Source organism: Mya arenaria, chromosome 12 (genome assembly GCF_026914265.1).
Source record: "Mya arenaria isolate MELC-2E11 chromosome 12, ASM2691426v1".
NCBI lineage: Eukaryota > Metazoa > Mollusca > Bivalvia > Myida > Myidae > Mya > Mya arenaria.
Genome location: NC_069133.1, coordinates 58,557,625 through 58,571,277, shown reverse-complemented (window position 1 = coordinate 58,571,277; position 13,653 = coordinate 58,557,625).

The following is a 13,653-nucleotide window of genomic DNA, read 5'->3' as shown; positions in this document are numbered from 1 at the left end:
TGAAAATAATGTTCGATCAATTTCCATACTGTTTAAGCTAAAACATGACTACTCTTGTTTTAGGTAATAAGCCTGTATAGCTACGCTACAATGTACTTAATTTGATCGAAAAGTTTGGTTTTTATTTAAACATTTTATAGCTCCGGAAAGAGTTTTGTAAAACAAAAAAGCTAAACAATTTCCTTAACCTCTGTATTTTTCTCGTGAAATGTTATGTACTTTCTATGTTTACCGAAATTACACATTCCCCACATACTTACTATACGCTATAACATTCACAAATACAAAATAGTGACCTTCACCTACTGGTTGTCGCCCGTGTTGACACATAACAGGAACATACTATGACTGAGCTGAACATGCAGTGACCTCCGCCTACCGATTGTCGCACTAGCTGACACATAATAGGACTAGTAGACACATAAAAGGAACATACTAAAACTGATATCTGCCTACTGGTTGTCGCCCTTGTAGACACATACTAGGAACATACTAGCTTAGCTGGTAATATAGTGACCTCCGCCTACTGGTTGTCGGCCTAATAGACAAATAATAGGGACCTTTGAACTGAACTTAGCTGAACATATAGTGACCTCTGCCTACTGGTTGTCACCTTACTTGACCCATAATGAAAACATTTTAGAACTGAGCTAAACATAAAGAGACCTCCGCTTACTGGTTGTCGCCCTGATAGGATTAGTTTACACATAATAGGAACATACTAAAACTGATCTCTACCTACTGGTTGCCGCCCTTGTAGACACAAAACAGGAGCTTAATATATACACTTACCTTTGCCTGCTAGTTGTTGCTCCCGTGTACACATTATAGGAACATTCTAGTTTTGATCTGAAGATATAGTGATTTCTGGCCCCGTGTTGTTGTAGATACATTAAAGTAACATATAAGAAATTAACTGCATAAATCACCTCAGCTTACTGGTTTTCGGTTAATGGCGACCAAATAGGGACGAACAAGACCTGAGCTGACCTCCTTCAATATTGCTATACACTGATACAGACATAATAAATTAAGATTTGCTTGAAATGAATTGTTAAAACGATGAATTAAGATGATAATTAGTATAAATGATTAGTATTCTTTATGAATAAAGTGCTCGAAGACATGTGCTTTTAACATAACACCACAAATTTATATTACAATTTAATCAAATACCTGGTTATCCAATTTCTTAGAGATTGACAAAGGAAGACGTTTTCCAATACTTTTAATAGAAATTTAGATCGTTGGCATATTTAATCGGCAGATCTTCCGCCATCAAATATCATTCATGTTGTTTCTTCACGCATGCGCAGTTGTGTTGGTCGACGTCGATTTGGTCGCCATTTTGATTTTGTGACGTTTGCACAAACAGTTAACCTAGACCCCGCCTCCTCCATTGACTGGAGATGATAAATCTGTTGTTTGACCACGCCGTGTTAATTAATGATTTCCTCGCTGTATTATGGAAACACAACATATTGACGACGATAATTGAAACGAACTCCACGTTTTATAGGCCAGTGGTATGAACTGTATTTGTAAAAACAAATTGCGGAATTCTACTGCAAAATACATTTTTAAGTCTGCAACGTAACTAGTTACCCACGGACTTATGCAGGCTTCGTACAACCAGAAGGTAGCATGGCGTTTGCTATTGGCAAAATCGACGTGTTCGACGAAGCTGAATCATGGACTTGTCACAGAGATAGGTTGGATTAGTATTTCATTGCAAATAAGGTAAACGATGAAAAGAAAGTGCCAGCGTTATTTTCACTAATAGGTTCAGGAGGTTATCAAATCTTTCGCGACTTGGCATTTCCTAAAGACAAAACATTTGTTGAATTGTGTTGATTGTTATAGAAACAATCCGAAATTAGAGATAGCTGAAAATTTCAGATTTTATAAGGGGATCAAAGGCCAGATGAGTCGGTGAAAGAATTTAACAGTCGTTTGCAAAAGTTGTCTGAACACTGTAGCTTTTGGGCAAATTTGAATGACAGTTTACGTGACCGTTTGTGTGTGTCTTTAAAAATGTAAACATCCAAAAGAAGTTATAAAAAGAGCAGGACTTAAATTAAGAGAAGGCTGTAAAATTGGCACTTGCCATGGAATTCGCGAATAAAGATGTGCATGAACTTCATGGGAAAACAGAAAACGTTCAAAAATGGTCCATAAACCAAAGCAATATGTTAAAGAAACCCCTAAAGAACAAAATTATTTTACTAAAATTCATTGCAAACGATGCAAATTATTGTCGGTTTAAAATGCCATTTGTTATGAATGCATGGGAAAGGTCATATTTTTGCAAATTGGCCTATTATGGAGAAAGCTTCTGGTGGTGTTAATGCTTTCGTTGACTGTCTGAGACGTACTTTTGTAACATTTGGAATTCCTGATGAGCTCGCATCGAATACTGGATCAGAATTTACCTCAGTAGCAACCCGCAAATTTATCAATGACTGGGGCGTACATCATCGACTTTCATCATTAGCCTTTCCTCATAGCAACTACCGTGCCGAGGTTGGAGTTAAAGCAGTAAAGCGTATTATTAATGGCATCACAAGACTTGATGGTAATATCAATACCGACTTTTTCAACGTATCATCTTACAGTACAGAAACCACTCTGACAGAGACACGATACCTTCTCCAGCTATGTTTATTTTTGGCCACCCTATCCGCGACTTCATCCCCATACCTCCTGGTAGATACGAACCACAGAACTCATGGATGGAAACTACGTTTTTCATGCGATTTCTACCAAACTTTCACAGATTGATTAAAGTGAAAAAGTGCATATTGTCGGGATTTCCCGATTCGACTATTTTGAAAGAGTTATTGGCCTTTGCTTATTTTACATTTAAAATCGGTTTCTTCGCAACTCCTCTTTACGTTTTTCATGCGATTTCTACCAAACTCTCACAGGTTGATGATCATAAAGTGAAGCAGCGCATATTGTCGGGCTTTCCCGATTTGATTATTTTTGAAAGAGATATTGCCCTTTGCTTATTTTACATTTTAAATTGGTTTCTTCGCAACTGCTCTTACGTTTTTCAAGCGATTTCTACCAAACTTTTACAGATTGATGATCATAAAGTGAAGCAGCGCATATTGTCGGACTTTACTGATTTGACCATTTTTGAAAGAGTTATTGCCCTTTGCTTATTTTACATTTAAAATTGTTTTTTTTCGCAACTCCTCTTACGTTTTTCATGCGATTTCTACCAAACTTTCACAGATTGATGATCATAAAGTGAAGCAGCGCATATAGTCTGGCTTTTGCGATTCGGCCATTTTTGAAAGAGTTATTGCCCTTTTTTACATTTAAAATTGGTTTCTTCGCAACTGCTCTTACGTTTTCCATGCAATTTCTACCAAACTTTCACGGATTGATGATCATAAAGTGAAGCAGCGCATATTTGCAACTCCTCTTACGTTTATGACTATAAAGTGATGCAGCGCATATTGTCAGGCTTTTGCAATTTGATCTTTTTTGAAAGAGTTATTGCCCTTTCTTAATTTTACGTATTTCTTATGTTCCTGAGAAACTACCCTTACCATTGATTGGCTTTCGTTACAAAAAATGCCCCATGAGGCGGGGGATATAGCTGTCTGTGACCGCTCTTGTTTTGATGGTAACCAACGAATATGTATATGGAAAATTGAGTCATCAACAATGTAAATTATCATATTAAATATTGTTGACTGTAGCTATCATATACAAGTGTAGTGTTATTTGTATTTCTCATGAGCACTGACACATATTTTATGTTGTAATATTATTCCTAGGGTAACATATATATGTTAAACATGTTATTTTGAAATTATGAAATTTTATTTCAATGTTAAAAATACGTTTGGCAGTAAGCTACTCTGGTGCATGTGAACAAGGATGTTGTTACTAAATTACTGTTTTTGCCTGATTTTTTACAGGATTATACGACCATACAGACCAAGAACCATATCCGTCCTTGCGAAAATTGACCGAAATAGGTAAATGACTAAATGCTGACGTGTATCACCGTATTGTAGGACCGAGTCTGCACATCACTGATTTTCTCTTTGTTGTTAAAAACAGGCTTTAAGTAAACCGAAAACAAATCTTAGACACATTATTGAAATTATAGAAACTCAGGGGATTGTGGCTCTGAACTCAAACCCGCAGCATGAGGCATACGGCCTACAAAGTCTCTACTTTCTAGTGTAAATGATTACAATGTTTGGGAATGCTTGCAAATACCTGGAACAAAAACATGAAGTATTCATAAACAACATAAACACAAATTGTATCAGAGTCTTGTGTTTTTTCTGACCAATTTGGGGCCGAAATTTGGCCACAATGCTGATGCTCAAACATATTCTTTTTCCGAAATGTGAATTTCTATATTTTTAATGAAACAGTTGGTAGACGATGTATTCTTAAAGAAACAAACTTTAACACTTTTTTTTATCTTTTTCTGTTCTTTTTAAAAGCATTCTTGTGACCCATTTATTTAAGAGCCAAATTCGGCCTGAAATCAACTTCAGAAAAATTGTCAGAAGCCCCATACTGTTTATAAGACGCAGGCATTTTTTATTGGAAGTCTGAGGGAAAAAGTGCGTCTTATAATTAGTGATTTACGGTATTTTTTAGGCAACGTTAGAGTTCCTGATATTAATCAAAATGATGCATTTTCCTAATCAGAAAGGCCCCAGCCCCATATTTTCACCCATGTACCAGTACAATATCCGGCACCTCGTCTGTTCCCAGAAGTTTCTATTCAATTATCATTTATATATATATATAGGCTAAAGCTAAGTTGAAAAGTGCTCCATATGCTCGATCTCATACGTACGTACAAAACAATTATAATTCATGATATTCTAAACATCTAACTACTATGCGAAGGAAATTTACTTAATACGTATTGAAATTAATAATGTACACCTTAAATTCCGAGACAAATTATAGTTGACATAATACACTCATGATTATGTTTCAGACAACAAAGCTGTTATTGTGAAAAACCTTCCAGCCTCCTATACCGGAGACAGTGAACATCTACAGCTGTTTTTCGAGAGCAAGAAACGGGTTGGGCGTGAGCTAGATGTTCAAGATGTCCAAATTGTCAATAATGCAGAGGCGATGGTGACCTTTAAAACCGCTGAAGATTTGCGTCAAGTTAACTTATAACATAACATCATAACATTATGTTTCACCAATTCTTGATTTTACATGAAATGCAGTCATGGTTGCGAAAATATATCCATTTTATTTCAGACGCCATTTCAATAATCAATTTTATGAGGCTGTTCAGTGTGAGGTATGACACAGAACATAAGGTCAACACTTCGAAGTGTGTGTGTATGATTGACGAAATGCATTCTTTGATACAATGCTATTTTCACAGATATTGTACCCTGTTTGTATTATACTCCTGTGATTTTTTTCACTTTTCACTTCCACTGGTTTTTATTTCATGTATTTCAATCAATTGAATACAGATGCCAATTACATCTTACAACACCACAAGAAGTCTCCGCTAGTAATCAAAGAATGCATCATAGAAATCATTCCCTCCGTTCCAAGGGGAACGGTTCGTCAAAAAAGGAGAGCACTCAAGTAAAGGAAGAAAGCCAGTCAGGGAACTACTTGGAGTCGGCCGAGGTTGGGGGCTTTAGAGACTGTGCAACTTTTGAAGATGATTATAACAGTGTTGTGGTAACTCATTTTGATTTATTTTCATACATAAATAGCTGTTAGAACAAAAATACAATATAAAGGTTTTATCACAAGCCGCTCGTTTTTCCCTCCTATGTTTGACTTTGCACACTTATTTCATAAATATTTAGTTTAATTTAAAACCTGCATGTTAACTAAGTTTTTAATGTGCAAGACGTTTGAAACTGGAAAATGTGTCTTAATTTTTGAAAATTGAATATATAAATAAATAAAAACCTTCATCACACAACTATCTTGAAATATCTACCATAACTAAACCCTTTCAAACAAAATGTCCTATAGTAACTTTATAAAATCATTTGTTTAAGGCACCGTGCTAAATATGTTTTGCATAAAAATAATTAATGACTACCTTGAAAGTACACATAACTTTAATATCATTCTAAAGCATGCGTGTTGCCATACCATTTTCAGTAATAGAAAACGTTGACATGATAATTGTAAATTACAGGTTATGCCATTTTAGCCTGCATTGAGACCGCCTCATTTTATTTGCGTCGTTCCATACTCTTGTATTGCTATTTCTAGTTGACTGGATTTACGTATAAGTGACACATGACGTCTTGCGTCTTTACTTCGAGAACAAGCGGAAGTCGGGAGAAGGGGACATTCTAGATGTCCAGGTGGACAGAGAGGGAAGAAAAGCACACATTACGTTCTTAGAAAAATCAGGTACCCGAATAAATAATGTTAACGTGAAGGCAATTTTTAATTATCTTCTTGAAGGCTCTTGTTCTAGTCAACTCTTGTTTTACTGACCGTTCCTATTCAGTTAGCCCATACTTTATCAGTAAAACTATTTTGGTGATTGTGTGGACTGTTTGTGTTTTTTGTGTAAGTGTGATGGAAATGTGTTATTGTCTTTAGTTCATTTAGTTTAGTTGTTTGGGCCATTACCTCTAAACAGGTTTTATTTTGTTATTTACACCTACTGGGCTTGTCCCTATAGTTTTATTTTTTTTGAAAACTAAATAAAAACTGAGGGCTAGATATGAAACCCTAATAATTCAACGTTTATATTTTGCCTTCAGCTAATAATTTGTTTGAATGTTGAACAGTTGTGAGTAACCGGTTAATATTTAATACATAAATACATTTGTACTATTTTAGATGCAAGTGAAGTTGTATCAAGAACCCACAGTTTGAGTGACTGCGATCATACTGTTGTGCCTTTCATCATCAGCAAAGTAGAAGTTTTCTTTGGGGTTAAGTTATTTGTTGTTCGCTGTATAGTCTTTGAATAAACGTTTTCTTTAAAATAACGTTAAACATTGATGGGCTGTAAATTAATTGAAGTTCCTTTCAGGTAAAGTTATGCGTTGTTTGACTGTCATTTCTTAAAGAGAAAAGTTCCTTTGAGGTCAAGATATACGTTTTTGGGGTTATAAACTCCTTGAACTGATAATGATTTTAACTTTTTTGGTTACGATAAATTGTCTCATTGAAGTTAATCGTATAATCATTAAATGATCAAAAGAAGTGTTCATCAGAACATCTTTTATCATCCTTACTGCATATTGATTATACTTGGACTAAAATTAGAAAGGCTTACAAATCCATTTTTCAAAGATGCTACAAAATGCTACTAAGAACTATTAAGAGACACTCATAAGACACTGTGAATTTTTATTATGATTGTAATGAAATAGATAATAATTACAAAATTTGAAAGTCAGAAGTATTAACGGAAGACTAGTTGCTTCCTATATTGACATATGTATAGAAATTAGAAAGACTGTTAATGGGAGTCTTTGAGGACAGGTTGTCATATCAGGTTGTTTAAAAAATAGGGGTCTCAAAAAAGAGATAATGAGAATGATATACGTAAATTTTATTAATGTATAGCCAAATAAATTTATATAAACATGTCTTTTAAACATGCTGCTTCATAATATATTTTTTAAATGGACCATTTCATGGTTTCCGCCCAATAACTCATATTAGAATTGATAGATAATGATCAAAGTTAGTGTGTAGGTAACTTATGTGAAAAGCTAGCTTGTAATTGGTTTGAGGGGAGTGGGGTCAAGGTCAAGATCACTGTAACTTGATTTGGAAAAATAGTTTATTCCCAATAATTCCCAAGTAAGAATTGATGGATAGTGATGAAAGTTGGTGGGTAGGTAGCTTCGGTGAAGAGCAAGCTTGGGATTTTGAGTGGGTGGGATACGTCCATAAGATAATGTAACTTGAAATAGAAAAAAAGCTTTCTGTCCAATAATTTTAGTAAGAGTTGATGGAAAATGATTAAAGTTAGTGTGTAGGTAGCTTATGGAAAGAGCTAACTTGGGATGACCTTTGAGTGGGTGGGGTCAAGGCTACTGTTACTAAAAATAGAAAAATGGTGTCCACTCTATGATTTAAGGTATAATTCATGGATATGGATGAAAGATGGTGTGTAGGTGATTATGTGAAGAGCTAGCTTGGGAATTGTTTTGAGTGGGTGGAATCAAGGTCAAGGTCCCTGTGACTAAAACTCGAAATGTTTTTTGCCCAACAACTTAAGTTAGAAATGATTGAAGGTGATGCATCTTAGTGAAAATATAGCGTATATGAATCTACAGATTGGACTTGCTTTTTGAGGGGTGGGGAGGTACGTCAAGGTATTGGATATGATGAATGTTAGATAAGAAATAAATATTTAAGATGCATACTTATACTTTGTATGCAGATTGGTCATGATGACCAGTAGATGACCCCTATTGATTGTGTGATCAGTAAGTCAAAGGTCAAAGTCACGGTAACCTTGAGGTGAAAAAACAGTTTCCGCTCAAAAACTGAAGATCTTGTTGATCTAGCAATTGTATACTTTATATGCGAGCTGGTCATGACTAGTAGATGACCCCTATTAATTTTGATATCAGACGATCAAAGGTCAAGGTAGCAGTGGCAATAAACCGCTGAGTAGTGTTGAAAGTATCTTTGCTGTCAATGAACAGTCTCAATACACTGTTGACATTTTCGGAATTACCTTTGCTGTCAATGTAAATAAACAGTGTTGTAATTATCTTAACTGTCAATGTACAGTCTCCATTAACTGTTGGCGGTGTTAAAATGACCATTGCTGTCAATATTTCCTTTACAGTGTTCTGAGTACCATTGCTGTCAACGAACAGTCTCGATATATTATTGACAGTCGTTGCATTACCATTGTTGTCTATGTACAGTTTTAATGAACTGTACCAATGTTGAAATTACCATTGCTGGTAATGTAAAGTCTCAATAAATTGTTGACAGTGTTGGTATTACCATTGCTGTCAATATACATTTGCAGTGTTTTAATTGCCATTGTTGTCAGTATACAATATTAATAAACTGTTGATAGACTGTTTGAATTGCTGTCGATGTACATTGACATTGTTTGAACAACCATTGCTGTCAATGTACAGACTGCTTTTGTCACACTTAGCTTGTTGTTCGGAATATATTAAACTTAGTATATAGAATATATTGTAATTAAAGCTTTCTGTTATAATAGTTTTATAATGCGTGCTTTTTGCAGGATCTTCCTAACAACATTTCCGAAGATAGCTTAGAAAACTACATCGGAGCCAAGGTCAGAGGTTCAAAGGTTCGCAAGATTACATTCAACCAGAACATGGACAAAGCTGTGGTGTTATTTGCTGAAAATATCGGTAAAAACGACTTGCTTGGTAATTCAAAGACATTGAGCCAATCACTTAAGCAAATAAATATTGGTTCCTAATAACCAGTATTTCAAACAAAACCTTGTAATTAATTTATTTACGTTTTGCTAACTTAGTGCAACTTAGTAACATATTTAATGACATATGAATAGTTATACGTTTACGAATAAACAAATGACACTGCATACTATTGCAACGTATTTGTATTCGCCAGTCACCAATTTTATAAAACATCTGAAGTCCCTTATAACACGATAAAGTTAAGCACACTATTTATATGACAATCTATTGTCTGCTTTTATATTCTTTTTGTTAACCAATGTCAAATATTGTCTATGGACTAAAATAGTAACAGCAAAAAATCAAAGAGCAAATCCTTGTTTAGAATTAACTTGATTTGTTGTATTTTACTACAGATATCCAGAACGTGCGTGATGCGTGTTCTAAACATGCCATTGATGGACATCACCTTAAACCCAAATGCATACCCGTCACCACGTCCATCATTGTGTTTGAACTATCTGAGAACGTTATCCACGATTCCGTTCTGTATTACTTTGAATACACAAACCGTAGTTGCGGTGACGTCGTTTTGAACATAGCTGAGCATTTTGAAGATGGATACTGCATTGTCAGCTTCAAACAAGCACGTGGTAAGTTGAACAATTAAGCGTATACATAAAAGTATCACTCGCATTTAAAATCGATACATAAACATGAATAACAACATAGATATTTAGTCATAAACCTTTAACTACTTACTAAATAATGCATTAATGGAAAATAGTAATTACTGATAACAAGATTGTAACCGTGTATTTCATAGCTGAGGTCGCACAAATATTAAATGATTGACGAGTGTTAAAATATTTACAGTGATCAACTATCGTCTCATAAGGTTGAATACCGTCTTTTCTGCACCTTTCTTTCCAATTATACACGGTATCCTTCATTAGAATCATTGTTTATGATGTTAATTAATCCTTTTCATTAATTAAAAGAAGTGTATGTGGTTCATCTTATTTGAGAGTAAGAGTACATCTCGTAAATTCGTTAATTTTAAATAACATGGATAGCCTCATTATCAAAGTCTTTATCTTACAAAGTTAAATTTCATGGTATTGAAATTGCATTTTAGTCGCCCAAAGAGTGTGCAGTAAAGTTGGTGGACACTCTCTAAGCGGGGTTGCCACGAAGGTTGCTCCGTACAACCGTTTCCTTTGCCTACCCTTTGGCTGCGAGGTGTCAAGTCATCACGAGGCTCTTATTATAACCCTCTTGGCAAGGAGTCTTATGACAGTTACGAGTTGAAATTCCTGAAGAGCAACTTGTCCATTCAGAATGAAACAAACGCCTTGCTTCATACATGTCATGCTATCGTAAATGACTGGGGTAATGATCCCATTGTCGTCGAAAGTACACTAACAAAAGATGAACAAGGGTATCGTAAATTGGAGAAAGAATGGGAGAGCAATGGTACGGAAGTAATCACTGGTGTATTCGATGATATCAGTGTCAGTAAACGTGAGGTTGCGGAAGAAGCTTGGTCAGCTATGATGAAGGAAGTCAGAGGTTTGAACATGACATATCCAGATGACGTCGTTTTCATTCCAGAGAAAGTGAAAGTACAAGTTATATTAGTTGCTAGAACAAATAAAATGGACTGCTCTTGGAAAGAACTCACAGCTGTTATCAATAGAGCATTAGCTTTAGATAAAGAAAGTAAAGAAAAGACCAGACAAGAAGTAAATTTTTCGTCGTGGAAAATAAATTATATACAAAAATCGGGCTTCTCAAATGGATTCAAGAATGAAGAGATAGTATTTGATGAGAAACGTAGAAAGGTAATCATAACAGGCAACAACAAAGACGTAACCGATTGTGTTTTAGCTATGTACCAGACAATTGAAGGCACTAAATCAAAGAAGTTTGAGGTAGAATTAGGACGTTCAGAATTATTAACCAAAGATCACATTATTATCAAAGTATCAAAGACAATAGAAAAAGTAGTGAGTTCTCGCTTTGATGAACACTTGACAGAAACTCAACTTCAAGAAAAACATCAGTCAGCCTATCGTAAATTCCATTCGACAGAAACTGCACTTATCAAAGTCCAAAATGACGTTCTTAAATCCCTTGACCATGGTAATGCAACCATCTTAGTAATGTTAGATCTATCGGCAGCTTTTGGCACAATCGATCACAAAACTTTGTTACAAAGACTTGAAAATGTGTTCGGAATCCCTGAAAAACCACTGGAATGGATAACATCATACCTTCAAGATAGAAAACAGACAGTATACATTGATGGGGTGCTGTCAAACCCGGTCACACTGAATTTTAGTGTTCCACAGGGGTCCGTATTAGGACCGAAATTTTATACAATGTACACTAAACCCCTTGGTGCCATTTGCAAAGAGCATGGGCTGCAATACCATCTCTACGCCGATGACTCACAGCTGTATTTATCTTTCAAACTATTAGATGGCATTTCTAAGGAAGAAACATTACAACGCATTCAAGCGTGCCTTCGAGACATAATATCATGGATGAATCTAAACATGCTCAAACTTAACATTGATAAAACAGAAGTCATCATGTTCTCATCTCCTCAAAACTCCAAACACATTGAAGATCTATCGGTAACTGTCGGTGACTCGAAAGTTAAACAGTCTGTTAATGTAAAAAAATTAGGTGCCATCTTTGATTCAAACATGAACATGGAAGATCACGTTAATTCAGTATGCAGATCATGTTATTTACATCTTCGACAAATTGGCAGAATTCAGAAATATCTGACAATTGATGCATCTAAACAATTTGTGACTTCATTAGTTATCTCGCGCCTAAATTACTGCAGTGCACTACTGTATGGAGTTTCTCAAACATTAGTCAACAAACTGTAGATCGTTCAAAATACAGCTGCCCGCATCATCACCAGAACCTTGTGGTACGATCATATCACACCTGTACTTAAAGAACTACATTGGCTTCCAGGCAAAACAGAATTCAGTTTAAAATTTTAACGCATACCTACAAAGCTTTAAACGGAAAATCACCAGAATATTTGGAAGAAATGCAATGTGTTTACAAACCACGAAGAAATCTGCTATCTCAAAACAAAGCACTTACTTTAGTGATACCAAAAAGTAAAACTGTAACCTACGGCGACCGACGTTTTGAATATGCAGCTTCGAAACTGTGGAACGACCTACCATCCCGTGTGAGAGATTCAAGTTCATGGTGTTCTTTCAAACGTGCACTTAAAACACACTATTTCAAACAGGCGTATGAGCAGCATTTTTACCAGGAATGATCTGTGACAGTGATTCCCGAAGACTGTGTGACCATTATGTGATTTTAAACATAATTTTACAACCTGTTTTAATTCTACCATGATCTTTTAGTACAGTTACAAATCCTATGTAAACTGTTTTAGACTATTGATACAATATATAAATGCAATTTAGATGTCAGGCGTAAATTATATTAATATCATTTTTTTTAAAAATTCAAAGTTTCGCTAGACTTTTTCTATCAGATGATATTGATATTTATTGTTTTTAATTCAGACGACATTTCATTTTATTGTGTTTCATATTTTTTAGTATGTTGTACATTTATTGTTCAAAAGCTGTCTAGTATTTTAATGATATTGCTTGTAGTTAGCTATCAGATTATATCGTTGTAAAGGGCCTTTGAACGTGTATATGAAAAGGGCGCTATATAAGTTTGGTAAATAATAATAATAATAATAATAATAATAATAATAATAATAACATTATCAAATATATCGGACGAAAGATGAAACAGCAGGGTCTTAGCGATGTGTGGGCGGTCGAGAAAAAAACTGTCAAATTATTTGGAGACGATGCAAATGATTTTGACGAAATGGAAACATTATTCGGAATGCACTTGGAAAAGCATCAGTGTCACTAGCGAAAGCACCTGCTGACTTGCTTCGCTCGGCGAAATGGAAAACCATTGAGCATGATTTGAGGCAAAACTCAAAAGATTGTTTGGTGGTCGAATATCATCATGAAAAGAAAGACCTTGTCATTTTCACTTCCTCCGATATGGAGGACCAGGTACAAGATGCTGTAGAAGTGTTTTGCGAAAAGAATTCCATTTATAAAGAGGAGTTCTAAGTTCTCAGATGTTCACTTATTTTATTTAGATAAGTTAATCAATTCCTTCGTAGACTGAAGCTTTTGCTCCTTGCGTTTTTTAAGGGCCAAGGAGTGGACGCAGTTCAAAACATGCGGCTATGCCACAATCTCCT